At 41.6% G+C, this 27,209-nt stretch overlaps 1 long non-coding RNA gene across 1 annotated transcript in view; it reads left to right on the forward strand.

Annotated features, from left to right (window-relative positions):
• Nucleotides 1-316: 316 nt before the first annotated feature.
• Nucleotides 317-27,209, forward strand: part of LOC135228803 (uncharacterized) — a 163,023-nt gene continuing 136,130 nt past the window's right edge. The window contains exons 1-2 of the long non-coding RNA XR_010319662.1: nt 317-1,850; nt 2,695-2,819. This is a non-coding gene — a long non-coding RNA (uncharacterized LOC135228803). The remainder of the gene's footprint in view (nt 1,851-2,694; nt 2,820-27,209) is intronic.

A 27,209-nucleotide genomic window follows, 5' to 3' on the forward strand; every position in this document is an offset into this window, starting at 1 on the left:
GCTCTCTGACCACTGGGAATCTGTATCTTCTAATTTTTAAGGGGACCTTTCTTTCACTGCCCTTACCTCACATTCCTACACAGAGTTCATGTCAAAAGAACAGAAGATCCTGAAGGCACTTAGGGAAAGTGCATTGCAAGGTTTGGAAAAGGAGAGAAGAGAGAAGAACATTATTTATTTCACTTGTCATGTTCCCTGCATGCTGAGGGAAGCCCACCAACTGAAATATAAGTCAAAAATGTCCTGGGCTCTCCAAATCTCAGGTTCCATGGACACCAGAGTCCTTCTTTATTGTTAACATGACTTCTAGAGGTTGTGTTACACAGGTTCTCAATCTGTGTAAGGTTTGTTGTTGTTGTTGATAGGTGTCGTCGAGTAATTTTTGACTCATAGCAACCCTGTGCACAAAGAAACAAAGCACTGCCTCGTCCTGCGCCATCCTCACAATCGTTGCTATGCTTGAGCCCATTGTTGTGGCCACTGTGTCAATCCATCTCATCGTGGGTCTTCCTGTTCAATAATGTGATAAAAAGAGAGAATGTCTAGCAGAGTAGCTAATAACACAGGAGGCTCAATAAGTATTGATTAAAATAGTAGTTGACATACCTTTAACGGTTTCAGGAATATGCACTATGTGCCTTCTATGTGCAAGGCCCTAGTGAGCACTCAATATAAAATGGTTGACAAGTGGGATTTAAAACTATTCCTCAACATAGCTGCTATTTCTTGAGCATGTCAAAGGCAAAACTAAGTCTGAGACAAAAGTAACAAAGGCTGTTTATTTATAAACTTGTGACCATTGCTTTTGTTTCAGCATGGACTCAAAGGGATTAGAAAGGAGAGTGAAATCTGCAGAGTAAAAAGAGGAAATATTGAGACAGTCTCTGATCGGGAAGCATTCTATAGGGTGGCGCTTTTGGAAGGTGGGGAGATTTTCTAATTGGTCTTCAAGTATAGGGTTGCCATGAGTTGGAATCAACTCAATGGCAATGGCTTTTGGCTTCAGCTATATTTGGGTGGCTGCAAACAGGCAAGTGAGCAGTTTGGGGACATTTCAAAAGAGGAAGGATTGTTCAATGTTAAGGGTGGAGGATTTTCTGTGGCTGGCCGTTTCCTGGAACAAGTGGGGGTCATGGGGTGCTTTCTTGTGGTCAAACTGTCATAATGGTTCTTATGGAGGGGGGCTGCCGTGGTAGGCAATTCTCAAGCACCTATTATGTGCCAGGTTCCTTGCATATGTTAAATCGTTTTCCTTAGCACACAGATTGGGAAAGAGGGGCACTATGGTTATCTACATTTAAAAATGAGGAAACCAAAAGCACAGAGAGGTTAAATAACTTGTCTAAACACACACAGCTGGTGAGTAGGAGAGTCGTGACTTGAATTCCCTGTTGTAAACCCGTGTGTAATGTTTCCTAGAAAAGGTGATCTACAGAGAAATATGGGAAAGAAAGGACATTGTTCTGTTACATAATAGAAGGCTAAGACATATGTGTGGTGGGGAGCCATTTGTTCTTATCATTAAAATCATCATCTCCACCGTCGTCATCCCATTAAACAATACTTATTAAGTGCCCTGACACCATATGCTGTGTGACGCCTTTGGGATCCCAAGAGTGAGAAAGCAATAGATTTTTCTCAGTGAAGAGGAGAGTTTTGTGGTTTTTTGTTTGGTCATGCATTTTGTTCCCCTATTTTAGGATAATTCAACTTTTTTTCCCCTTTGATTGCTATTGTTTCTAAAGGGGAGAATGAAAACAACTGCAGAGCAAAACGTTTCTCCGTGTCAATACTCTTTACTGTCATTTCTCAGAAGTTCTAAAAAGAGATTGGAAAGAAAAACTTGGCAGGTCAGTAAAGGAAAACAGGGCGGTATCTCTCATCTCAGGCATCTAAGCAAGGTTTAGATGATCTTGATTTTGAATTTGGTGGGTGAGAAGGCAAAATAACAGCAACCTGTTTTGCTAAGTTCAGCGGATGGCCCTAAACCCCAGGAGAGAGCTATGGGACTTTCTTGGGAAGTTTCTGCCTTCCATTTTCCATGGAGTAAGTAGTGGTGGTGCGGGGGTATTGGTGCTTCAGTGGTAGAATTCTCGCCTTCCAAGCAGGACACCTGGGATCAATTCCTGGCCGATGCACCTTACGTGCAGCCACCACTCCTCTGTCAGTGGAGGTTTGCATATTGCTGTGATGCTGAATGGAGCCCTGGTGGCACAGTGGTTAAGAGCTTGGCTGCTAACCAAAAGGTCAGCAGTTTGAATCCACCAGCTGCTCCTTGGAAACCCTATGGGGGCAGTTTTACTCCGTCCTATAGGGTTTTTTTTTTTTTTATAGGGTTGCTGTAAGTCAGCATTGGCTTGTTGGCAACGGGGCAATGGGGCATGATGCTGGACAGGTTTCAGTGGAGCTTCCAGACTAAGATGAACTAGGAAGAAAAGCCTAGATATCTACCTCCAAAAATCAGCCAATAAAAACCCTATGAATCACAATTGTCCAGGCTGTAAATGATCATGAGGATGGTGCAGGACCGGGCAGTGTTTAATTCCTTTGTGCCTAGGGTTGCCATGAGTCAGGGGCCAACTCTGTGGAAGCTAATGACAACAATGACAACAACAAGTAGCGTGGACTTGAATCTAACAGGTGCAGAACAGGAATTAAGCCAATTTTTCTCCTGCCCCACCTGTACACCTGTAGGGCATCACTCAGATTGTTTCCCGGAGAAAATGAAAGAAGTCCAATCTTGGAAACAACCACAGCCACAGTCACAACCCCAACTCCAAACTGAGGTTTCCAAGCTATAATTAGGGGCATCCTATGAGGTAAGTATGCCACTGCTTGTTTTCTACATGTGGACCTGTACCACTCACTGTCCCTCCACATTCATTAGCACTGTCAGCTTTTCTGCCTGAGGACTGATGATAGATGTATGGATGTGTAAGAGCTTCGGGCAGGCAGGGAGACAGAGTACAATGAATAGCCTGGGTGTCAGAGCTAGCCTTTATTTATTTAGTGTTCACCATGTCCCGGGCTGGACATGTGTCTTGTCTCTTTTGATCCTCAGAAGAACCCAGTGGGGTAGACACGATTATTGTCATTAGGTGCCGTCAAGTCAGTCCCAACTCATAGCAATCCTATGTACAACAGAACGAAACACTGCCTGGTCCTACACCATCCTCACAATTATTGTTGTACTTGAGCCCATTGTTGCAGCCACTGTGTCAATCCATCTGGTTGAGGGTCATCCTCTTTTTCGCTGACCGTCTAGTTTACCAAGCATGATGTCCTTTTCCAGGGACTGGTCCCTCCTGATAATACGTCCAAAGTATGTGGAGACAAAGTATCACCATCTTTGCTTCTAATGAGCATTCTGGCTGTACTTCTTCCAAGACAGATTTGTTCATTTTTCTGGTAGTCCAAGGTATATTCAATATTCTTCGCCAACACCACAGTTCAAAGGCGTCAATTCTTCTTTGGTCTTCCTTATTCATTGTCCAGCTTTCCCATGTATATTAGGCGATTGAAAACACCTTGGCTTGGTTCAGACACACCTTAGTCCTCCAAGTGACATCTTTGCTTTTTAACACTTTAAAGAGATCTTTTGCAGCAGATTTGCCCAATGCAATGTGTTGTTTGATTTCTTGACTGCTGCTTCCATGGGTGTTGATTGTGGATCCAAGTAAAACGAAATCCTTTACAGCTTCAATATTTTACTATTATTATCATTCCCATTTTATAGAAACTGGAACTTGGAGAGGTTATGTCATGTGCTCAGTGTCACACAGTTAGGATGGGAGTGGAGCTTGGATTCAAACCCAGGTCTGTCTGCTCTGTTGGAGCTGAATTGTTGGGATTTCTCTGTGACCTAAATTTCTATCTTCATGTTAAGTACTAAGCCTGATCATTGAATAAATGTGATGTTTCTGCCTCTAAGCGTGCTTAGAACACAAATTCTAGAGGTCTTGGTGAGTTGGTTTGAAAAAGCTGAAGCAAAACCACAGCTGATCTACCAGCCTCCTCCCTCCGACTTTGGACACTTGGCGCTTTGGTACAAAGCAAGAGTCTGAGCACAAATGTATCAGGTACACATGCTTCAGTGGTAGGCAATGACAGTTAAGAGAAAGAAAACAGGTTCCAAAGAAACCCTAGCAGGTGTGAACTGGAAGGTATCTTTGACATAATCTTATGTACTCCCCTCATTTTACTGAAGAAGAAACAGAGGGCCAGAGAGATCATCAGCAGGTGAGTTCGTGGTAGATCTTGGACTCAACTCTGGGTCTCCTTGCCCAGAGCTCTGTCTGCTCAAGCGTGCTGTCTGACTTGGCTCTGGGGCATTTCTTCTTTCTTGAGCATCATTGTCAGTGACAGACACTGTTGGCAACAGACCTGGGAGTTGGGAGTGTGTGATTCTGTGCTTAGTTAAGATGGAGGGCAAGCAGAAGTGAGGACTGTTTCTCTCAGCTAACTTTGAGGTACTGGGGTCCCCGGCTGGAGTGCTAATTAACAGTCACCATTTTGCGGTGTTGATGTGGCAGAATCCATTTGACTCAGTTGAAAAACTTACAGAAGGTATAGAATATTGTCTGTCATAAAGTGGCCATTGATCCAGGTACCTGATATTTAAATATAGTCTGCAGTACTAATAGGGGTGCATATAGCCATCTCAGATAAGTCCCAAGTGACTCTTGTCTCTGTCACAGAACCTAAGCACATTTGGACAGAAATATCAGCATTTTCCTTCTAATGAGTCAGATTAATCCATACACACAGTTGAGTGTACTCCTTATTAACAATCCCCATGTGGACACTTGCCAGAGGTATTCTTTATTCTTTCTGTCACATATCACAAGGTTTCCAGAGAAAGTTCAATACCACTCTGCAGACAGAATCTGCAAACATCAGCTTGCTAAGGCCTTTCTTGGCCATATTTGCTTTACCTCTGCAAATATGTTTCCCTTCCCCGCTCTCACAGCATCTCACAAAAAAGCCTCCCTACCTTGAAGAAATAGAAGAACGTGTCTGGGGAGGAGGGGTGGGAGCATTTTGTAAAGGCTTCTTCATCCTGACTTTTACATTTGGTCAGTGCTAATTGGCACAGCTGGTTTGAACATTTAAATGAGTTGAGTAGCAGGTGGAGCAGCTGATGGGGGACAAGACCTCTGGGAAAGCCAGGGATGTGGTGCCTGGGGAGTGGGAAGAACCTTGTGGAGCCTGACTCTTCTGGAGGCTGCTGCTAACAAACTGTAAAGCTCCCCTCCCCCATCTCCTGCCAGGCCTTGGTGCTCACAAAGCCACCCAGACTCTTTCAGTGACCCTACAACCTAGGGCCACCCAACACCAACAACAACCAAGTAATCCTGAACTATGAAAGCTCAGACTTTCACAAAAGTTAAAGGACAATTTTTTCCTTTCCAAAATCACTTTGTAAGGGAAGTTACCATTAGGAACCCTTTCCGGTATCATTGTGGTTGATATGTGCCAGACAGGGCTTTGAACCAATTTGTTCTGGTTCGAACCCCTGCTGAGAATTTGCATTTCAAACAAGTTCCAAGGCGATGCCAGTGCTGCTAGTTAGGGACCAGTTTTGAGAGCCACTAGTAGAGCAGTGGTTCTCAATATTTACTATGCATAAGAATCAACTGGGGATCTTGTTAAACTGTAGTTTTTGATTCTATATATCTGGGGTGGAAATGCAAATTCTCAGCAGAGGTTTGAACTAGAATGAACCGGTTCAAAGCCCTGGTGCCAGAAGACTGATGGTGAGGGGGTGGTTGTGCTACCAGTAACAGACCCAAATTTCAGATGAGTCAAAAAGAAGTTCAAATACATTCAGGGTTGACCTTTTACTAGCATCACCCTCAGTCATTCACACCTGGACACACTTCCTAAAATGGCAGAGAGTGGGAGGTAGAGCTAGAGACATGGGAACAGCATGGCCCCCAGGGTGGCCTGTGCCTTTGTCATGCATGGAAATGGCCCATATGGCAGGGGTGTCACTAGGGAGGAAAGGTGGAGAGCTGCTGTTCTTCAGCATCAAGGATGCATTTTGTGTTTGGTGTGTGGTAGTAGTGAGGAAGGAGATAGAAAGGAGAGTAGGAAGGGTTAGAAGGCAGCAGCCCTGAGTCAGCTCTGCTACTACCTAGCTTCGTGACCTTCGGGAAGTCATTAACCTCTGTTTGAAAATGAAGGAGGTTCGTCAGAGTAAGGTTTGAAGACGAGCAGAATCCGTATCACTTGGATGCTTGTTAAAAACGTAGGCTCCCCCTCAGAACTATGGAATCAGAAATTGCTTTGTAACAAATCCCCAGGAGAATCCTCTGCACATTGAAGTTTAAGAAACGTTGGACTAAATCAATAGCTCTTAACCCTGGCTATACATGAGGATCACCTAGGGAGGTTTTAATAAATATTGATGCCTAGGCCCCACCCCATACCAATTAAGCCAGCATCTCTTGGGAGTGTGGCTTATGTGGTGGTTTAAGAGTTTCCCAGTTGATTCTATTCAATTTTTTTTAAATACGCAGTCACATAGTGCTTACTTATGTGCCAGGCACTGTTCTAAGTGCTTTACAAATATCGCTTAATTCTCATTAAAGCCCTATGACAAATGTGCTATCCCCATTTTACAGATGAGTACACTGAGGGACAAGTTTCCTGCCTAAGATAAAACAGGCATTCTGACTCCAGTGTCTGTGTACTTCGCTTGCATACTATGTGGACTAGATGATCTCTAAGGTCTGATCCATCTCTAGTATTTATATTCTACAAGTTTACAAACTATATAACTGAGGGTTTGAAGTTGGGAGGCAACTAGGAACTGGAAAAGCTTGCGTGATGCTGTCTCTCTTGTATCTTGATTTGGTGTTTCTTGTATGCTGGCAGCATGGAGTGGCTCTTCTTGGGCCTCTCTGGCTTTACCTTCTCAGACACTTTAATCAGTCCCTAGTCTCCATTCAAGAGTCCTAAAATGTTAATGTTCCCCAGGGCTCCATTCTCAGAAGTGGCTTTCTCCTGAGTTCCAGAACTATACAGCCAATTGCCACCTTAACATTTCTATCATAGGAGGTCCTATGAGTGCCTCAGACTTAATGTATCTGAGATGGACCCCATCCTCTTTCTTGGCAGACTGTTCCTTCTCCTGTGTTCTGCATCAACAATGAATGCCATTGCAAACACCTCAATCACCCAAACTAAAAATCTGGATCTCGAGATTCTTCCTGACACTCACCTCTTCTTTGGATTTGAGATGTCATCTGTGGCCAAGACCCCATTCCTCAGCCGCAGATCCATACGTCCGACTGCCTGCATCACAGTTCCACCTGGACAACCTACAGACACCTCAGACTCCGCCAGTCTAAAAGAGGACACTATTTAACCCCCTCACAGATCTAGCATCTCTTTTTCAGTGGTTGGATGTGTGGGATGAGGGAGAAGCAGGACACAAGGATAAGATCCAGGCTCCTGGCTTAGCCCTTCTGGCTTAGAATTGCCATTCACTGAGATGGGGAAGATTGGGGGAGATGCAGGTTTTAGTGGCATAGTAGGGGGAGATCCAGAGCTGCTCAGTTTACTTTGAGATGCAAGGACCGTTGTCAAACAGGGAGTCGAATACATGAGCTGGAGTTAGGACAAAGGTCTAGGCTGGAGATACACATTTGAGAATTATCTTTATAAAGATAGTTTGACAAACCATGGGGCTAGATGAGATCACGTAGGCAGAGACTGTAGGAAAAAAAAAAAAGAGTGTCCAGGACTCAGTCCTGGCCCACTACAACATTTATTTATAAAAGTTGGGAAGAGGGAGAGAAGTATGAGTCTGATAAAGGAGAAAGAATGGTCAGAGGAGTAGAAGGAAAATCTGGAGAGTGAGGTGTCCCAGAAGCCAAGGAAGCAATTTCTAGAAAGAGGGAGCAGTTACAGGTCAAATGTTGCTGAGAGGATAAGATGAGGACTGAAAATTGACCACTGGGTTGAATAAAACAGAGTAGGGCTGGAGGGAAGAGTGTGGATATAGAGAATAAGGCAGGAAAGCCTGGGGCATATAAGAGAAATAGGAATTCATTAAATTTACCTTGAATGAGGATATGTGAAGGGGGTGCTGTGTGTTGGTAAATAAGGTTGGAACTGTTGATTGGGACCAGGTGGTAGAGGGCCTTGCATGTAAGACTGAATTATTTCATAGGTAGTGTGGGGTGAGGGGGGCACTGGAAGGTGTTTGAGCAGGAAGTGGCCTGTGCACACTGCATTTTCAGAAGATGTATCTGGAGGCAGATGATGAGAGCTTATCTTTTCCTCTGAAGAAGGAAAGGCATTAAAAACTTCTCTTCCCTTTGGGCGGGTAATAAAGAATTGCATTGAAAAATCTTATCAAATACTTAGCAAAACTGATCTAAACTAAACCAGTTGCCATTGAGTTGATTTGGACTCATGGTAACCCCGTGTGTGTCAGAGTAGAACTGTGGTTTCCTTGGCTGTGGCCAAGATGGCCAGGCCTTTCTTCTGAGGTGCCCCTGGGCTTGACCGCTTGTGCTACCCAGGGACTCCTAATCAATGCTAAGTATTTACTACCAGTGGGGACTCATCCTTTCACTCTTCTGAGGTGTTTTGGGGGGTGAGTGCTGGGCATCATCTTGATTTTTAATCATTTCCAAGCAAAGGTTTAGAGGGTCAGACAGACAAGAATCTTTCCTTTCTAGACCTAAAGCTGGTTGAGAGCACCCAGACACTACCATTCTGGGAAAAGTTGCATACTTTAGTACAGAAGTTCTTATTTTGACTTGACTTAGTTTTTCTGCATTACGATCACATATTTCAGGTCCTTGTACCCAGGATAGTTATTGCAGCCAATTAAGATAGCAATTTTCCCCAAGATACTGACTTTGTTCTGCAAATGGCATATTCATAATTACATTATCTTTATGCATCACCATAAAATACCAAGAGCCATCTAATATATCACTGACAAGCGGTAAGTTATAGAGAATGTAAAATAAACAGGTAAAAAAGCTAGGCAACTCTTTTATTCAGTGCTTCAAATCAGTTTGTTTGGGTGCAACCCCTGCTGAGAATTTGCATTTCTAACAAGTTCCCAGGAAATTATACATAAGCATCACCTGGGGATTTTGTTAAACTGTAGATTCTGATTCAGTATATCTGGAGTGGAAATGCAAACTCTCAGCAGGGAACTTGTTAGAAATGCAAATTCTCAGCAGGGGTTCAACCCAAACTGGTTTGGAGCCGTGTTTTTATTCTTCGTCTTCTTTTAGAACCAAAGCAGCTGTCACCCATGATTGAAAACCACATCTGATTGTCTGGTTTCAGCATTTGAGTTTGAAGTATGGGAACTGGAAAAAGAGCCCAACTCATGTTTTGTAATCAGGGGCAGATTAGCCAATAGGCAAGGAGGTAAGCACAGTGCTTACCTTTTTACCGGATCATCTGTAGTGAAATTGTTAGTAAGCACAAGTAAGCCTGTGTTTATCTTGCTTACTGGGTCATCTGCCCCTTAAAAAAAGGGCTGTAAATTTGAAAAGAGGCCTTGATTCTGTAGGAAGGTACTGTGAGGTTGGGAGAGAGAGATGCCAGCCATACCTAGAAGCAGAATCTTTGATGTGGTGAAAAAATGTGAAATTGTTCGTACAGACTATCTGGTAAGCAAGGTCAGAACCATGTTTACCTCGTAATATATCCTTTTTTTTTTTTAAATCACTTTTGTGTATTATCCTTTAATCACGGAATATGGCCGTGGTCTTCTGTGCTGGAAACTTTTTGGTCTTCTGTTTTCCCAGCAAAGGCCTGTCTTCTGTTTCTGACTCACGTTTCTATTTCTGACTCATGTAACATTCCCGAGTATTATTTCTGAACATTAAATCAGTGCTATTTGGAGACCCTGCTTAAATCCTAGACCTTTGGTTGGAGGAATGAGATGGGATGGAGGAGTTTCCCGTTGGTGTTCAGAAAAGAGAGTTGGCCTGTCATATATGAGGAATGACTGTAAGATCATGAGAATTTTTTTTTTAATTTTGGAGATTGTATAAATTATATCTAAGGATGCTTCCGTTCCTCAAAAACCACCTAGATGATTTCTTTGGAATCTGTCTTCAGAGTCAGTTTAGGAACCAAAAAAAAAAAAAAAGTGAACCAGGTCTTGTTAGTTTGGAGTCATAGGTGTTGGTTGTTTTAACCAAAATGGTATCACTGAGTTTTCCACTTGCCCCTCTCCTCCAGCCATGGGCCTCAACAGATTTAGTTCCAAATAATTTGGGACTATTAAAAAAAAAATGAAGCCCATCCTCATAGGATGAAGATGTTTAGTAGATGAGGAGATTGGAGGGTGGGCTGCAAGACCTGAAGGTAGTTTCCCAGAGGTATTCAAACATTTTAGATTGTCTCTGGAGAGTGGAGGACCTTCTAAGGAGATCAGCATAGCAAAAAGCACGTTCATGTCAATGGTTAAGGTCTGATGTCACCTTCCTTTAGGTTTTTTAAAAGAATGTGATAACTTTATTGTTCTTTTCTATTATAAAAGTAATCCGTGTTCATAGTAGAAATTTTAGAAAATATAATCACAAAGAAGAAAATACAATCTATTAATAACCCCACCATCCAAAGATAGTCACAGCTAATAGTTTGATGGTTATTTTCCCAGACACTTTTTTAGACACATGCGCACACACACACACACTCACTCACTCACTCACTCACAAACATCCATCCATCAAGTCTTGTCAGTTTTCTTACATTTATCTTTAAACCTTATTTCTACCTCTACTATTATAAAAAATACTAGTTAGTTGCCATCGAGTTGACTCCAGCTCATGGTGACCCCAAGTGTGTTAGAGTAGAACTGTGCTCCATAAGATTTTCAATGGCTGATCTTTTTGGAAGTAAATCTCCAGGCCATTCTTCCAAGGCACCTCTGGGTAGACTTGAACCTCTAAACTTTTGGTTAGCGACTGAGCTTTTTAACTGTTTACACCACCCAGAAACTCCCCACTATTACTACCATGATCCAAGTATCTTCTCTCTTGGACAACTGCAATACCTTCCTAACTGGCATCCCTGCTTCCACCCTTGCTCTTCTCCAAACCATTTTCCACCCTGCAGCCACTCTGGTCTTTTAAAAACAAATGAAATAATCCCTACCCCCTCCTTAAAACCCTCTAAATATCCCTATTATTGCTAGGGTAAAGATAAAACTTCTACGGCCTGTAAGGCCCTGCGTGAGCTGTCCATTCTCTTCAGCCTTATCTCATGACAGTCTTCCTGGCATTTCCACACTTCAGCCATTCTGGCCTTCTATTGTTTCCTCAACCTATTTTTCGTCTCACAGCCTTTGCTCTAGCTGTTTCCTAGAACATTTTTTTCTGGGCTCACTGAATGACAGATTCCTTCTTATTCTTCAAGTCTGTTTACCTGTTGCTTCCTCGGAGAGGTCTTCCTTAACCACTCCATCTGAAGTAGGCCTTCCTTGTTCTCATTTCCCCCCTGATCAATACCTGCCCTACCTACCTTGGTCTGGTAGGAGTTTTTCACTGTTGGAATTGAACACTCTTAAGATTCTCTCTGATGGTCCCGGTCCTGCCTTGCTTTCATATATTTTCCAATTCCTGCCTACTCTGAGCCCTCACTGGTCTTCCTGGTCTCTAGGCCACTCCAGCCTGGCTCCTGACCCGGCCTCAGGGTTATGGACTTTTTTGGCCTCTGACCTCTAAATTTTGATCTCTTCTTTGCCTACTGGCTCCCAGCTCTTCTTTCTTGGGAATTCACAGAAATTTTGAGAAAGGCAATGGGATTTCCAAAATTTATGGAATGGAAATTGCATATTCATACAATGGCAAACTACTCAGCAATAAAAATGAATGGACTACTGGTAAATGCAATAACATAAGAACCCCATAAACATGTTGAGTGAAAGAAGCAAAACACAAAAGATTACAGATCCTGTGATTCCATTTATAGGAAGTTCTTGAATGGGCAAAACTTTGTTGTTGTTAGTTGCCATCGAGTGGATTCTGACTCATGGCAACCCCATGTGTACAGAGTAGAACTGCTCCATACGGTTTTCAAAGCTGTGACCTTTAGGAAGCATATTGCCAGGCCAGTTTTCTGAGGCATTACTGGGTGGGTTTGAACTGCCAACCTTTTGGCTAGTAGTTGAGCACTTAACCATTTGGACCACCCAGGGACTCCTGGGCAAAACTTATGTATAGTGAAAAAAAAATCACGATAGCAGTTGCCTCTGATGGAGGGGCTGAGATTGATGGGGGGGGGGTGTGAGTGAACTTACAGGGGTGATGAAAATATTCTGTATCTTGATAGGGACTTGATTTGCACAGGTGTATGCATTTGTGGGAACTCATCAAATGGTACACTTCAGATTTGTTCATTTTACCTTATGTTGATTTTACCTAAAGAAAAGAACCATAAACAAATTTTGAACTCTGATTAATAATGTACATGCTGAAGTGTTTAGGGGTGAAGTGTGCTGATGTTTGCTACTTTGAAATGCATTCAAAAATAAGATTGGTACATTGACCAATGGATGGACAGGTATGTGATAAAGTAAGATGTTAATTGTAGAATATGTTGTTGTTGCCTGCCCTCAAGTCAATTCCGGCTCCTAGTGACCCTGTGGGACAGAGTATAGCTGCCCCATAGTGTTTCCCAGGCTGTAATCTTTACCGGAGCAGATCACCAGGTTTTTTCTTCCACAGAGCCACTGATGGGTTTGAACTCCCAAACTTTTGGTTAGTAGCCAAGCACTTAGCCATTGCACCACCAAACCCAAATCTATTGTTGTCAAGTTCAACTCATAACGGCCCTATGAGATAGGGTAGAACTGCCCCATAGGGTTTCCAAGGCTGTAATCTTTTACAGAAGCAGACTATCACATCTTTGTCCTGCAGAACAGCTGATGGGTTCCAACTGCAGACCTTTTGGTTAGCAGCTGAGTGCTTAACCACTGCACCACCAGAGCTCCTTAATTATAGAATATAGGTGGTAGGTATATGCATGCTCTGGGTACAGTTTTTTGAACTTTTCTGTATTTTTGTAATGAAAACATTGGGAAAAATACCCCACACTGAGAACCTGTCTGTACCGTGAAATCTTTTGTAAAGTTAATAAATATTGGGTACTGGAAATTATTTCCACTTAATTTATCTACTTTAGAGCAAAAAGGATATTTTGAAAATAAAGCCCACCTCTCCTGGGTATGTAGAATTTACATCATGAAATTAAGTCTTAGCAGAATCCTTAGTACCAGCCTTCAGATGCCAGGAGCTGGGGAGGTATTTTGCAAATAAGCAAGGAACAGGAACTAAGGTGTTTGTGTACGTGTCGAGGGCCCTCAGTGGTTTCTGACTCAGAGTCCAAACTATCAAAAACTGAAACTTTCCCTCCACGTAAACACTAGGCTCAAAAGGGGATGAGTGAATTTTGAAAAGGCATTGTCCTTACCGTCTCAGAATGGGATCGTTCTAGAAACTAAGAGACCAGTTACCTGGAACTTTATGGTAACCTGCCTCCACTCCTCTAGCTAGAAAAGATAGGAAGGAGCAGCAATGCTCAGAGTCTCTGAAAACTCTTTCCCTGGTCTTCAACATTCTGGGAATTCTACTAGACTGTAAACTTCATGGGAAACAATGGTGGCGTAGTGGTTAAATGCTACGGCTGCTAACCAAAGGGCCGGCAGTTCAAAACCGCCAGGTGCTCCTTGGAAACCCTGTGGGGCAGTTCTACTCTGTCCTATAGGGTCGTTATGAGTCGGAATCGACTCGATAGCAATGGGTTTTTGGTTCGGTAAGCTTCATGAGGGCAGGGACTCAATCTGTCTTGTTCATCACTGTTTCCTTGACACTCAACAGTGGCTTCATAGTTTGAATGAATGAATAAAATTTGTTGATTGTTGTTAGTTGCTGTCAATTTGGCTCTGACTCATGGTGACCTTACATATAACAGAAAAAAACATTGAAATCGGCTAATTGTCGGAAGTAGATCACCAGGCCTTTTTTCCCAGTCTTAGTCTGGAAGCTCCACTGAAAACTGTCCATCATGGCTGACCCTGCTGGTATTTGAAATACCAGTGGTATAACTTCCAGTATCACAGCAACATGCAAGTCACCACAGTACAACAAACTGGTAGACAGGTGGTGGGATTCCTACACAGCTAATTTCTATTCATCTTTCAGGTCTCAGGTTAGGTGCCACATCCTCGAGGAAGCCATCCCTAATGCTTCCCCTTCCCATCCCAGACCATGTTAATCCCTTCTTTTATATATGTCTATTGCTCTTTTGGAAATCCTGGTGGCGAGTAGTGGTTAAGAGCTACATCTGCTAACCAAAAAGTCGGCAGTTTGAATCCACGAGGTGCTCCTTGGAAACTCTATGGGGCAGTTCTACTCTGTCCTATAGGGTTGCTATGAGTTGGAATTGATTCGATGGCAGTGGGTTTCTGTTGTTTTTTATTGTTCTTTTAGAGCTCCGGTGGCACAGTGGTTAAGAACTTGGCTGCTAACCAAAAGATCAGCAGTTCGAATCCACCAGCCACTCTTTGAAAACCCTCTGGGGCAGTTCTACTCTGTACCTATAGGGTTGCTAAGAGTTGGAATTGATGGCGACGGGTATTGTTCTTCTAACTTGCAGTGCATTTTAAAATGACAAGGTGGAGGTCTTTCTTTCCTACTTGCCTGTAAGGCTGGTGAGGGCAGAGATGGTGCTTGTCTTGGTTACCACCGTACCCCTTAAAGTCCAGTACAGGTGATCCACAGATTCAATGAATGGGAACAGTACTTCCCTGACTAAGTCATCCCCCCACGTGCTTTTTCTACTCTTCCCAGCAGGAATTTAAGACCCAGAGAAAGAGCCATGGCTTCATTTTGTTTCCCTCCATTTGCTGGGCACAGAGTGGACATCAATCAAGCACAGCTCATGATATTCCTTCTGACTGGGAACAGCTGACACTGAGATTTTTGCCTATGACACACCATGGCCGAACAGCTTTAATAGGGACTAAACTAGCAGATGCAAATATCTGTGGACTAGTCTGACTGACAGAAGGCTTTTTAATGGATCATATCAAACTGTTGCTAGAGCCAGGTTTAGCCACCCTAAGAGGAGGTTAACTAGAGATGGTTAAGTGAGCCAACATGATTTGCGGCCCTTGGCTCTCATTCCTGCCCCTGGAAAGCCCAGGAATGGCTCAGAGTGGTTAGAGGCTTGTCTGAAAGCTGTCAGGTAGCTCAGGGGGCAGTGGCTGTAGAAGAAAGTTGCCTCCTTAAAACTACAGTCCAGGGGAGGCCTGGGGATCGGAGACCATCTGCCCAGGCTGTGGTTGCTGATACTCCCATGCCATGTGGCAGTGGCCACAAAGAGTACAGGTGGTGGAGCCCCATACAGAATGCCCTGTAGGTTCAAGCGGATATCCTGCTTATATGCCGTTGCAGGAGCAGATGCCAGTGTAGACTAGTTTCTGATGCAAATGAACCCTGGGGCTGTGAGACAAGGCCTCTTGTACCACTCTTAATTTCCCAAATGGTCTGCTTCCATGCGTCATGCGGAGCCACAAAAAATGGATAGCCTGTGCCAAAAGGACAAAAAGAAAGGATATTACTGTTGCAAAGATATCCATGAGACTTTCACTTAGTATTTTTCTCTTCTCCCCACTGAAAATAAGTAGCTTGAGCAGTAAATACATCCTTGACTAGGATGACCATATAATTTATTGTCCAAAACTGTGACCTTTTTGCAAGTGAAAGAGGACAAGGTCAATAATTATGCTGGGTGACAAACATAGCCTGGGACTTTCCCAGGCAATCTGGGATGTACGGTGCTTCTAGCTTTGACCATCAGCTTGGATAAACTTTCAAGCTATCTTGAACCCTAGCCTTTGGCAACACGGAGTGTTTAGATGGCTGATAAACTGCAGTAGCAGACAGAGCAGCTGGGCAGGTCTGAGTGTGAGCAACAGAGTCACACAGCCATGGCACCAACAAATGAAGAGCATCTGCTGTGTGGGCAGGGCTGTTTGGTCATCCATCAGTCAGTCACTCACACCCACACAGATGGGCATGCACAAGTAGGGCAACTGACAGCAGTCTCATCTTCCAATAGAATAATGGCAGCTCACAATAATTGAGCACTTACTATATGCTAGGCACTGTGCTAAGCACGTCTCATGCCTCCCCTGTCATACTGTGCATTTGTTTATGTACTAGCAATGCCTCACATGTGGAAAGCTTTTATATTTAGCAATTGCTTTTTTAATGCTTATGATCTTATTTAATCCTCACGACAGTACAGGGATGTAGGGATTACTATTCCAATTGCCAGATGAGGAAACTGAGCCAAATAAAGATTAAAAAATAAAAAACCAAACCCATTGCTGCTGAATTGATTTCCACTCATGGCAACCCTGTATGTTACAAAGTAGAACTGCTCTACAGGGCTTTCTCGGCAGTAATATTTATGGAAGGAGATTGCCAGGCCTTTCTTCCACAGTGGCAGTTCGGGGATTCAAGCCACCAACGTTTAGATTAGTAGTTGAGCTCAAACTGCACCACCCAGGGATCTCAGAAAGGTGTAGTAGCATGCAAATAACTGCTAGAACTGAGGCTTAAATCCAGGTTTGATTGACTGCAAATGCTATGGTCTTTTTGTGACATCGCACTTGATTAATGTATTAATTCGACAAATATTTTTGGATTAGCCACTATGTGCCAAACAATGTGTTAGGTGCCAGGAGTACAAATATGTATTGGGAAGCAGGACTCGAGCTGTGAGACAACACAAAAATATTTTCTACCTCAAAGAGCTTACCCTTTAGCAAGAGAGACAGGCACACAAACACATGAGTTGAATACATGAGGTTAGAGACCATATACTATTTATATAAAAGGTATTTTTTTAATTTTTATTGTGCTTTAAGTGAAAGTTTACAAACCGAGTCAGTCTCTCATACAAAAACTTATATACACCTTGAAAAAAAATTTTTTTTATATACTCCTAGTTGCTCTCCCTCTAATGAGATAGCACACTCCTTCCCTCCACTCTCTATTTTCCTGTCCATTCGGCCAACTTCTGACCTCCTCTGCCCTCTCATCTCCTCTGAAGACAGGAGCTGCCCACATAGTCTCATGTGTCTACTTGATCCAAGAAGCTCACTGTTTAATGGTATCATTTTCTATCCCATAGTCCAGTCCAATCCCTGTCTGAACAGTTGGCTTTGGGAATGGTTCCTGTCTTGGGCTAACAAAAGGTCTGGGGACCATGACTTCTGGGGTCCTTCCAGTCTCAGTCAGACCATGAAGTCTGGGCTTTTTACGAGATTTTGAGGTCTGCATGCCACTGCTCTCCTGCTCCCTCAGGAAGTCTCTGTTGTGTTCCCGGTCAGGGCAGTCATCGGTTGTAGCCAGGCACCATCTAGTTCTTCTGGTCTCAGTCTGATATAGTCTCTGGTTTATGTGGCCCTTTCTGTCTCTTGGGCTAATAATTACCTTGTGTCTTCGGTGTTCTTCATTCTCCTTTGCTCCAGGTGGCTTAAGACCAGTTGATGCATCTTGGATGGCTGCTTGCTAGTGATTAAGACCCCTGACCACACTCTCCGAAGTGGGATGCAGAATGTTTTCTTAATAGATTTTTATCATGCTAATTGACTTACATGTCCCTGAAACCATTGTCCCCAAACCCCCGCCCCTGCTACACTGGCCTTCGAAGCATTCAGTTTAGTCAGGAAACTCCATTGCTTTTGGTTTAGTCCAGTTGTGCTGACCTCGCCTGTATTGTGTGTTGTCTTTCCCGTCACCTAAAGTAGTTCCATCTAATTGGTGATTACCCCACTCCCATCCTCCTCCCTCCCCCATCTTGTAACCATCAAACAATATTTTATTCTCTGTTTAAACTATTTCTTGAGTTCTCATATAGTGGTCTTATACAATATTTGTCCTTTCGCAACTGACTGATTTCACTCAGCATAATGCCTTCTAGATTCCTCCATGTTATGAAATGTTTCAAGGATTCGTCATTGTTCTTTATCAATGCATACTATTCCATTGTGCGAATATACCAAAATTTTATTTATCCATTCATCCATTGATGGGTACCTTGGTTGCTTCCATCTTTTTCCTATTGTAAACTCTGTTGCAATGAACATGGGTGTGCATATATCTGCTCATGTAAAGGCTCTTATTTATCTAGGATATATTCCAAGGAGTGGGATTGCTGGATCATATGGTAGTTCTATTTCTAGCTTTTGAAGGACATGCCAAATCGATTTCCAAAGTGGTTGCACCATTTTACATTCCCACCGGCAGTGTATAAGTGTTCCAGTCTCTGCACAACCTCTCCAACATTTATTATTTTTATTTTTTGGATTAATGCCAGCCTCGTTGGAGTGAGCTGGAATCTCATTGTAGTTTTGATTTGCATTTCTCTAATGGCTAATGATCGTGAGCATTTTCTCATGTGTCTGTTAGCTACCGGAATGTCTTCTTTAGTGAAGTGTCTGTTCGTATCCTTGGCCCATTTTTGAATTGGGTTATTTGTCTTTTTGTTGTTGAGTTTTTGCAGTATCATGTAGATTTTAGAGATCAGTTGCTGATCAGAAATGTCATAGCTAAAAACTTTTTCCCAGTCTGTACGTAATCTGTTTACTCTTTTGGTGAAGTCTTCGATGAGCATAGGTGTTTGATTTTGAGGAGCTCCCAGTTATCTAGTTTCTCTTCTGCATTGTTAGTAATGTTTTGTATACTGTTTATGCCATGTATTAGGGTTCCTAACATTGTCCCTATTTTTTTTCTTCCATGATCTTTACCGTTTTAGATTTTATATTTAGATCTTTGATCCATTTTGAGTTAGTTTTTGTGCATGGTGTGAGGTATGGGTCTTGTTTCATTTTTTTGCAGGTGGATATCCAGTTATGCCAGCACCATTTGTTAAACAGGCTGTCTTTTCCCTATTTAACTGACTTTGAGCATTTGTCAAATATCAGCTACTCCTATGTGAATAGGTTTATGTCTGGATTCTCAATTCTGTTCCATTGGTCTATGTATCTGTGGCGGTATAATAGGTTCTAAAATCAGGTAGAGTGAGGCCTCCTACTTTGTTCTTCTTTTTCAGTAATGCTTTACTTATCCGGGGCCACTTTCCCTTCCGTATGAAGTTGGTGATTTGTTTCTCCTTCTCATTAAAAAATGTTGTTGAAATTTGGATCAAAATTGCATTGTATCTATAGATCACTTTTGGTAGAATAGACATTTTTACAATGTTAAGTCTTCCTATCCGTGAGCAAGGTATGTTTTTCCACTTATGTAGATCTCTTTTGGTTTCTTGCAGTAGTGTCTTGTAGTTTTCTTTGTATAGGTCTTTCATGTCTCTGGTAAAATTTATTCCTCAGTATTTTATCTTCTTGGGGGCTACTATAAATGGTATTGATTTGGTGATTTCCTCTTCGATGTTCTTTTTATTGTTATTGAGGAATTCAACTGATTTTTGTGTGTTTATCTTGTATCATGATACTCTGCTGACGTCTTCTATTAGTTTCAGTAGTTTTCTTGAGGATTCTTTAGGGTTTTCTGTGTATAAGATCATGTCATCTGCAAATAGAGATACTTTTATTTCTTCCTTACCTATCTGGGTACCCTTTATTTCTTCATCTAGCCTAATTTCTCTGGCTAGGACCTCCAGCACAGTGTTGAATAAGAGTGGTGATAAAGGGCATCCTTCTCTGGTTCCCTATCTCAAGGAGAATGCTTTCAGGCTCTCTCCATTTAGGATGATGTTGGCTGTTGGCTTTGTATAAATGCCCTTTAGTACGTTGAGGAATTTTCCTTCTATTCCTGTTTTGCTGAGATTTTTTTTTTATCATGAATGGGTGTTGAACTTTGTCATATTCTTTTTCTGCACCAATTAGTAAGATCATGTTGTCCTTGTCTTTTGTTTTATATATGAGGATTACATTAATTTTTTTCTAATGTTGAACCATCCCTGCATACCTGGTATGAATCCCACTTGGCAGTCATGGTGAATTATTTTTTTGATATGTTGCTGAATTCGATTGGCTAGAATTTTGTTGAGGATTTTTGCATCTAAGCTCATGAGGGATATAGGTCTACTATATATAGAGAGAGAGAGAGTGGTGTCTTTTTTTTTTTTTATACAGTGGTGTCTTTACCTGGTTTTGCTATCAGGGATATGCTGGCTTCATAGAACAAGTTTGGGAGTATTATGTCCTTTTCTGTGCTCTGAAATACCGTTAGTAGTAGTGGTGTTAACTCTTCTCTGAAAGTTTGGTAGAACTCTGCAGTGAAGCCGTCAGGGCTAGGGTTTTTTTTTGTTGTTGTTGTTGTTCTTAGTTTTTTGATTACCTTTTCAATCTCTTCTTTTGTTATGGGTTTACTTAGTTGTTCTACCTCTGTTTGTGTTAGTTTAGGTAGGTAGTGCATTTCTACAAATTCATCCATTTCCTCTAGGTTTTCAATTTTGTTAGAGTACAATTTTGCATATTAATCTGATATGATTCTTTTAATTTCAGTTGGGTGTGTTGTTATATTGACCGTCTCATTTTTCGGGTTATTTACTTCCTCTCCTGTTTTTCCTTTGTCAGTTTAGCCAAAGGTTTATCGGTGTTGTTAATTTTTTCAAAGAACCAGCTTTTGGTCTTGTTAACTCTTTTGTTTTTCTGTTCTCTATTTCATTTAATTCTGCTCTAATTTTTATTATCTGCTTTCTTCGGGTGCCTGAGGGCTTCTTTTGTTGCTCTCTTTCTATTCGTTCAAGTTGTAGGATAATTCCTTGATTTTGGCCCTTTCTTCTTTTTGTATGTGTGCATTTATTGATATAAATTGACCTCTGAGCACTGCTTTCGATGTGTCCCAAAGGTTCTGATAGGAAGTGTTTTCATTCTCGTTGGATTCTATGAATTTCTTTATTCCATTCTTAATGTCTTCTATGACCCAGCCTTTTTTGAGCAGGGTATTGTTCAGTTTCCAAGTGTTTGATTTCTTTTCCCCGCTTTCTCTGTTACTGATTTCTACTTTTATGGCCTTATGGTCAGAGAAGATGCTTTGTAATATTTTGATGTTTTGGATTTTGCTAAGGCTTGCTTTATGACCTAATATATAATCTATTCTAGAGAATGTTCCATGTGCACTGGAAAAGAAAGTATACTTGGCTGGTGTTGGGTGGAGTGTTCTGTATATGTCTATGAGGTCAGTTTGGTTGATTGTGGCATTTAGATCTCCCATGTCTTTATTGAGCTTCTTTCTGGATGTTCTGTCCTTCACTGAAAGTGATGTGTTGAAGTCTCCTACTATAATTGTGGAGGTGTCTGTCTCACTTTTCCATGCTGTTAGAGTTTGTTTTGTGTATCTTGCAGCCCTGTCATTGGGCACATAAATATTTAATATGGTTATATCCTCCTGGTATATTGTTCCTTTAATATAGTGTCCTTCTTTATCCTTTCTGGTAGATTTAACTTTAAAGTCTATTTTGTCAGAAATTAATATTGCCACTCCTGCTCTTTTTTGATTGTTGTTTGCTTGATGTATTTTTTTCTATCCTTTGAGTTTTAGTTTGTATCTCTAAGTCTAAGGTGTGTCTCTTGTAAGCAGCATATAGACGGATCGCGTTTTTTAATCCATTCTGCCACTCTCTGTCTCTTTATTGGTGCACTTAGTCCATTTACATTAGGGGTAATTATGGATAGGTGTGAGTTTAGCGCTGTCATTTTTATATCTTTTTGTGTGCCTGTTTTTGACAGTTTTTTTTGCCACTTAATTTTTTGTGCTGAGTAGTTTATCTTTACATATTGTCATTTCCTCTTATTGTAGTTGATTTTGTTTTTGCTGAGTTTCTATATGTTTCTTGTATTTTATTTTGATGAGTAGAATTGTTAGTCTCCTGTGTGGTCACCTTAATATTTACCCATATTTTTCTAAGTTTAAACCTAACTTTTATTTTTTATATCACCTTGTCTTCCTCTCCATATGAAAGATCTATAACTATATTTCTTAGTCCCTCTTTATTGTTTCAATGTTGTCTTCTTTTACATAATGACATCACTGTTTCCCTGTTTTGAGCATTTTTTTATCTTGATTTATTTTTGTGATTTCCCTATCTGGGTTGACATTTGATTGTTCTGTCCAGTGTTCTGGTCTTGGGTTGATATCTGATATTATTGATTTTCTAACCAGAGAACTCCCTTTAATATTTCTTGTAGTTTTTGGCTTGGTTTTTACAAATTCCCTAAACTTCTGTTTATCTGGAAATGACCTATTTTCACCTTCATATTTGAGAGACAGCTTTGCTGGATATATGATTCTTGGCTGGCAATTTTTTTTCTTTAGTGCTTTATATAAGTCATCCCACTGCCTTTTTGCCTGCATGGTTTCTGCTGAGTAGTCCGAGCTTATTCTCATTGACTCTCCTTTGTAGTCGACTTTTTGTTTACCCCTAGCTGCTCTTAAAATTCTCTTTTTACCTTTGGTTTTGGCAAGTTTGATTATAATATGTCTTGGTGACTTTCTTTTAACATCTACCTTATGTGGAGTTTGATGAGCATCTTGGATAGATATCTTCTCATCTTTCAGTATATCAGGGAAGTTTTCTGCCAACAAATCTTCAACAATTCTCTCTGTATTTTCTGTTATCCTTCCCTGTTGTGGTACTCCAATCACTCGTAGGTTATTTCCCTTCATAGAGTCCCACATGATTCCTAGGGTTTCTTCATTTTTTTTGAGTTCTTTTATCGATTTTTCTTCAAATACATTGGTGCCAAGTGCTTTATCTTCAATCTCACCAATTCTGCCTTCTACTTGCTCAATTCTGCTTCTCTGATTTCTACCGAGTTTTCTAATTCTGTAATTTTGTTGTTAATCTTCTGCATTTCTGATTGCTGCCTCTCTATGGATTTCTGTAGCTTATTAAATTTTTCATTATGTTTTTGAATAACCTTTTTAATTTCTTCAACTGCTTTATCTGTGTGTTCCTTGGCTTGTTCTGCATATTGCCTGATCTCATTCCTGATATCTTGAAGAATTCTGTATGTTAATCTTTTTTATTCTGCATCTGGTAATTCCAGAAATGCACCTTCATCCAGAGGATCCCTCGATTCTTTGTTTTGAGTGCTTGTTGAAGCGATCATGGTCTGCTCCTTTATGTGATTTGATATTGATTGTTGTCTTCAAGCTATTTATGTTATTGTATTAGATTATTTTGTTTGTTTAGTATATCCTTGTTTCCTGCTTTGTTTTGTTTTGATATGTCCAAATAGGTTGCTGAGTGAGCTCGCTTGATTATTTTTGCCTTTGAAGCTCTAATTTCCTGTCACCAGATGGCTAGAGCTGTTATCATGTATATCAGCCTAGCAGTCCATTCACTTTTCTTATATGGATTCGGCTCAGGTGTCCAGGTAGCTGGTCATCAAGTGTGTGGTACAGGCTCTGTCCTACAGTCTTAGAGGGGCAGGGGTGATTGGTGTAGGTACCAGTGCCTGGTTGCAGCAGGGGGTCAAGCTCTGAACAAGGCAGGGGGCTCACAACTGTCCCCTAAGTGTCTGTGAGGAAAGGCCTTGCTGTTCCCTAGAGCGCATAGGTGGGTGGGTTCTGCAGACGGACCTCGGGTGCCCAGTGCTTTTGGTCGTAAGGACTGGGATGTACCAGTTATACTTGGATCCCTGTCGCAGGTGGCTTTGTGACATGGGTGGAGCTGCCAGCCTTTAGGCCCCTGATGTGCATAGGTGAGGATCCTGTTTAATAGGCAAAGCAGCGTCAAACATCAAGCACCCACCTCTCCACCGCACAGCTGAAACAGTTGCAGTCTGCCAATAAGGGCCTATTCTCCTGAAATAGGCCCACACAGAAGTCCATGCAGGGGGGAAAAGTATTTAAAGTCCACAGACCGTTTATGCCTGGACAGGAGCCGCTTCTGTCCTGAGCTCCCCAGGTTAGTGGAGCTGGCAGATTATCTTTTCCCCAATTGTGAATTTATTCCTTCTCCAAGGCTGGGAGAATGGCTCAGAGCACCCACCGGGACCTTTCTCAGGCCCAGGGAAACCAACAGCCACTGAAGCTGGCTTGGGGGCTGGGGTAACGGTAAAATATATGCAAGTACTTAGCTTTTGCCAAGAGTGCCGTTCTTTTCTTGTTCCAGAGGTGTGTGTAGGCTGTGCAGCTGGCTGTTTCTCCCTGTGGAAACTGCAGCTGAATGCTACCTCCAGCCTGCTGCTGTCAGTCCCAGAAATGGCGCCTGAGCGCTCTTGGTGATTCAGGTCCGGCATCTCCTCTCCACTTCTTAACCGTCTCTCCCTTCCCCTCTTAGTCCATTTTCTAACTTTGCCTATGATATTCAGGGCTTTTAGCTTGTCATAAATGTAATCATTTCACTTGTTTTTTCGTGTCTTTGTTGTAAGAGGGTTCACTGGAAGTTTCTGACTACTCTGCCATCTTGGTCCCACCTCCTATATAACATTTTAATGAAATATGAAATACACAATAACATCCGATATTAATATAATCCAGTAGGAATTACATTTATAGCTTATTTTATGTTTTATAAATAAATAGTTGGGATATGTACAAAGTGCTGTAGGGGCACAGCAGAGGGGAATCAACAAGGTTTCACAGAGAGGGGAATATATGGGTTGGGCTTTGAGGGGTGCCTAGGAGCTCATCATGTGGAGAAGTGAAGGGACCATGTCCACACTGTTGTTGTTGTTAGGTGCCGTCCAGTTGGTTCTGACTTATAGTGACCCTATGCACAACAGAATGAAACACTGCCTGGTCCTGTGCCATACTCACAATTGTTACTATGCTTGAGCCCATTGTTGCAGCCACTGTGTCAGTCCATCTTATCGAATGTCTTACTCTTTTTCGCTGACCCTCTATTTTACCAAGCATGTTGTCCTTCTCCAGGGATTGATCACTCCTGACAACATAACCGAAGTATGTGAGATGCAGTCTCGCCATCCTTGCTTCCAAGGAGCATTCTGGTTGTACTTCTTCCAAGACAGATTTGTTCACTCTTTTGGCAGTCCATGGTATATTCAATATTCTTCACCACAACCACAATTCAAAGGTATCGATTCTTCTTCTTCGGCCTTCTTATTCATCATCCTGCTTTCCCATGCATATGAGGCAATTGAAAACACCATAGCTTGGGTCAGGTGCACCTTAGTCCTCAAGGTGACATATTTGCCTTTCAGCACTTTAAAGTGGTCCTTCGCAGCTGATTTGCCCAATGCAACACGTCTTTTGATTTCTTGATTCCTTCTTCTACAGACATTGATTGTGGATCTAAGTAAAATGAAACCCTTGACAATCTCAATCTTTTCTCTGTTTATTATGATGTTGCTTATGGGTCCAGTTGTGAGGATTTTTGTTTTCTTTACCTTGAGGTGTAATCCATACTGAAGGCTGAGGTCTTTGATCTTCATCAGGAAATGCTTCAATCCCTCTTCACTTTCAGCAAGCAAGGTTGTGTCATCTGCACAAGGCAGGTTGTTAATGAGTCTTCCTCTAATCCTGATGCCCTGTTCTTCATATAGTCCAGCTTCTCAGATTATTTGCTCAGCAAACAGATCGAATAGGTACAGTGAAAGAATACAACCCAGACAAACACCTTTCTTGGCTTTAAACCACGCAGTATCCCCTTGTTCTGTTCAAATGACTGTCTTTTGATCCATATACAGATTCCTCATGAGTACAATTGAGTGTTCTGGAATTCTCATTCTCCTCAATGTTATCCATAATTTGTTATGATCCACACAGCTGAGTGCCTTTGCATAGTCAATAAAACACAGGTAAACACCTTTCTGGTATTTCTGCTTTCAGCCGGGACCCATCTGACATCAGCAATGATATCCCTGGTTCTACATCCTCTTCGAAATCCAGCTTGAATTTCTGGCAGTTCACTGTCAATACACTGCTGCAGCCACTTTTGAATGATCTTCAGCAAAATGTTGCTTGCATGTGATATTAATGATATGGTTTGAAAATTTTCACATTTGTTCGCATCACCTTTCTTGGGAATAGGCATAAATATAGATCTCTTCCAGTTGGACAGCCATGTAGCTGTCTTCCAAATTTCTTGGTGTAGGCAAGTGAGCACTTCCAGAGCTACATCTGTTTCTTGAAACATTTCAATGAATATTCTGTCAGTTCCTGGAGTCTTGTTTTTTTGGCAATGCCCTCAGTGCAACCTGGAGTTCTTCCTTCAGTACCATCAGTTCCTGATCTTATTCTGCCTCCTGAAACGGTTGAATGTGAATCAATTCTTTTTGGTATAGTGACTCCGTATATTCCTTCCATCTTCTTTTGATGCTTCCTGGTTCATTTAATGTTTTCCCTGTAGAATCCTTCAATATTGCATCTTGAGGCTTGATTTTTTTTTTCAGTTCTTTCAGCTTGAAAAATGTTGAGAATGTTCTTCTTTTTTGGTTTCCTAACTCTAGGTCTTTGTACATTTCATTATAATACTTTGTCTTCTCAGGTCACCTTTGAAATCTTCTGTTCAGCTCTTTTACTTCATCATTTATTCCATTTACTTTAGCTACTCTTTGTTCAAGAGCAAGTTTCAGAGTCTCTTCTGACATCCATTTTGGTCTTTTCTTTCTTTTCTGTCTTCTTAGTGACCTCTTGCTTTCTTCATGTATGAAGTCCTTGATGTTATTCTACAACTCATCTGGTCTTCAGTTATTGGTGTTCAATGTGTCAAATCTATTCTTGAAATGGTCTGTAAATTCAGGTGGGGAATACTCAAGGTCATACTTTGGCTTTTGTGGACTTGTTCTAGTTTTCTTCAGTTTTGACTTGAATTTGCATACAAGCAATTTCGATCATCTGATCTGCAGTCAGCCCCTGCCCTTTTTTTGACTGATGATATTAAGCTTTTCCATTGTTTCTTTCCACGGATGTAGTTGATTTGATCCCTGTGTATTCCATCTGTTGAGGTCCACATGTATAGTTACCATTTACGTTGTTGAAAAAAGGCATTTGCAATGAAGTTGTTGGTCTTACAAAATTCTATCACGTGATCTCCAGCATTGTTCCTTTCACCAAGGCCATACTTTCAACTACTAATCCTTCTGCTTTGTTTCTAAATTTGCATTCCAATCACCAGTAATTATCAATGCATCCTAATTACAGATTGAATCAATTTCAGACTGCAGAAGTTGATAAAAATCTTCAATATCTTCATCTTTGGCCTTAGTGTTTAGT

The sequence above is a fragment of the Loxodonta africana genome, chromosome X, assembly GCF_030014295.1.
Source record: "Loxodonta africana isolate mLoxAfr1 chromosome X, mLoxAfr1.hap2, whole genome shotgun sequence".
In the NCBI taxonomy this organism is placed as follows: domain Eukaryota; kingdom Metazoa; phylum Chordata; class Mammalia; order Proboscidea; family Elephantidae; genus Loxodonta; species Loxodonta africana.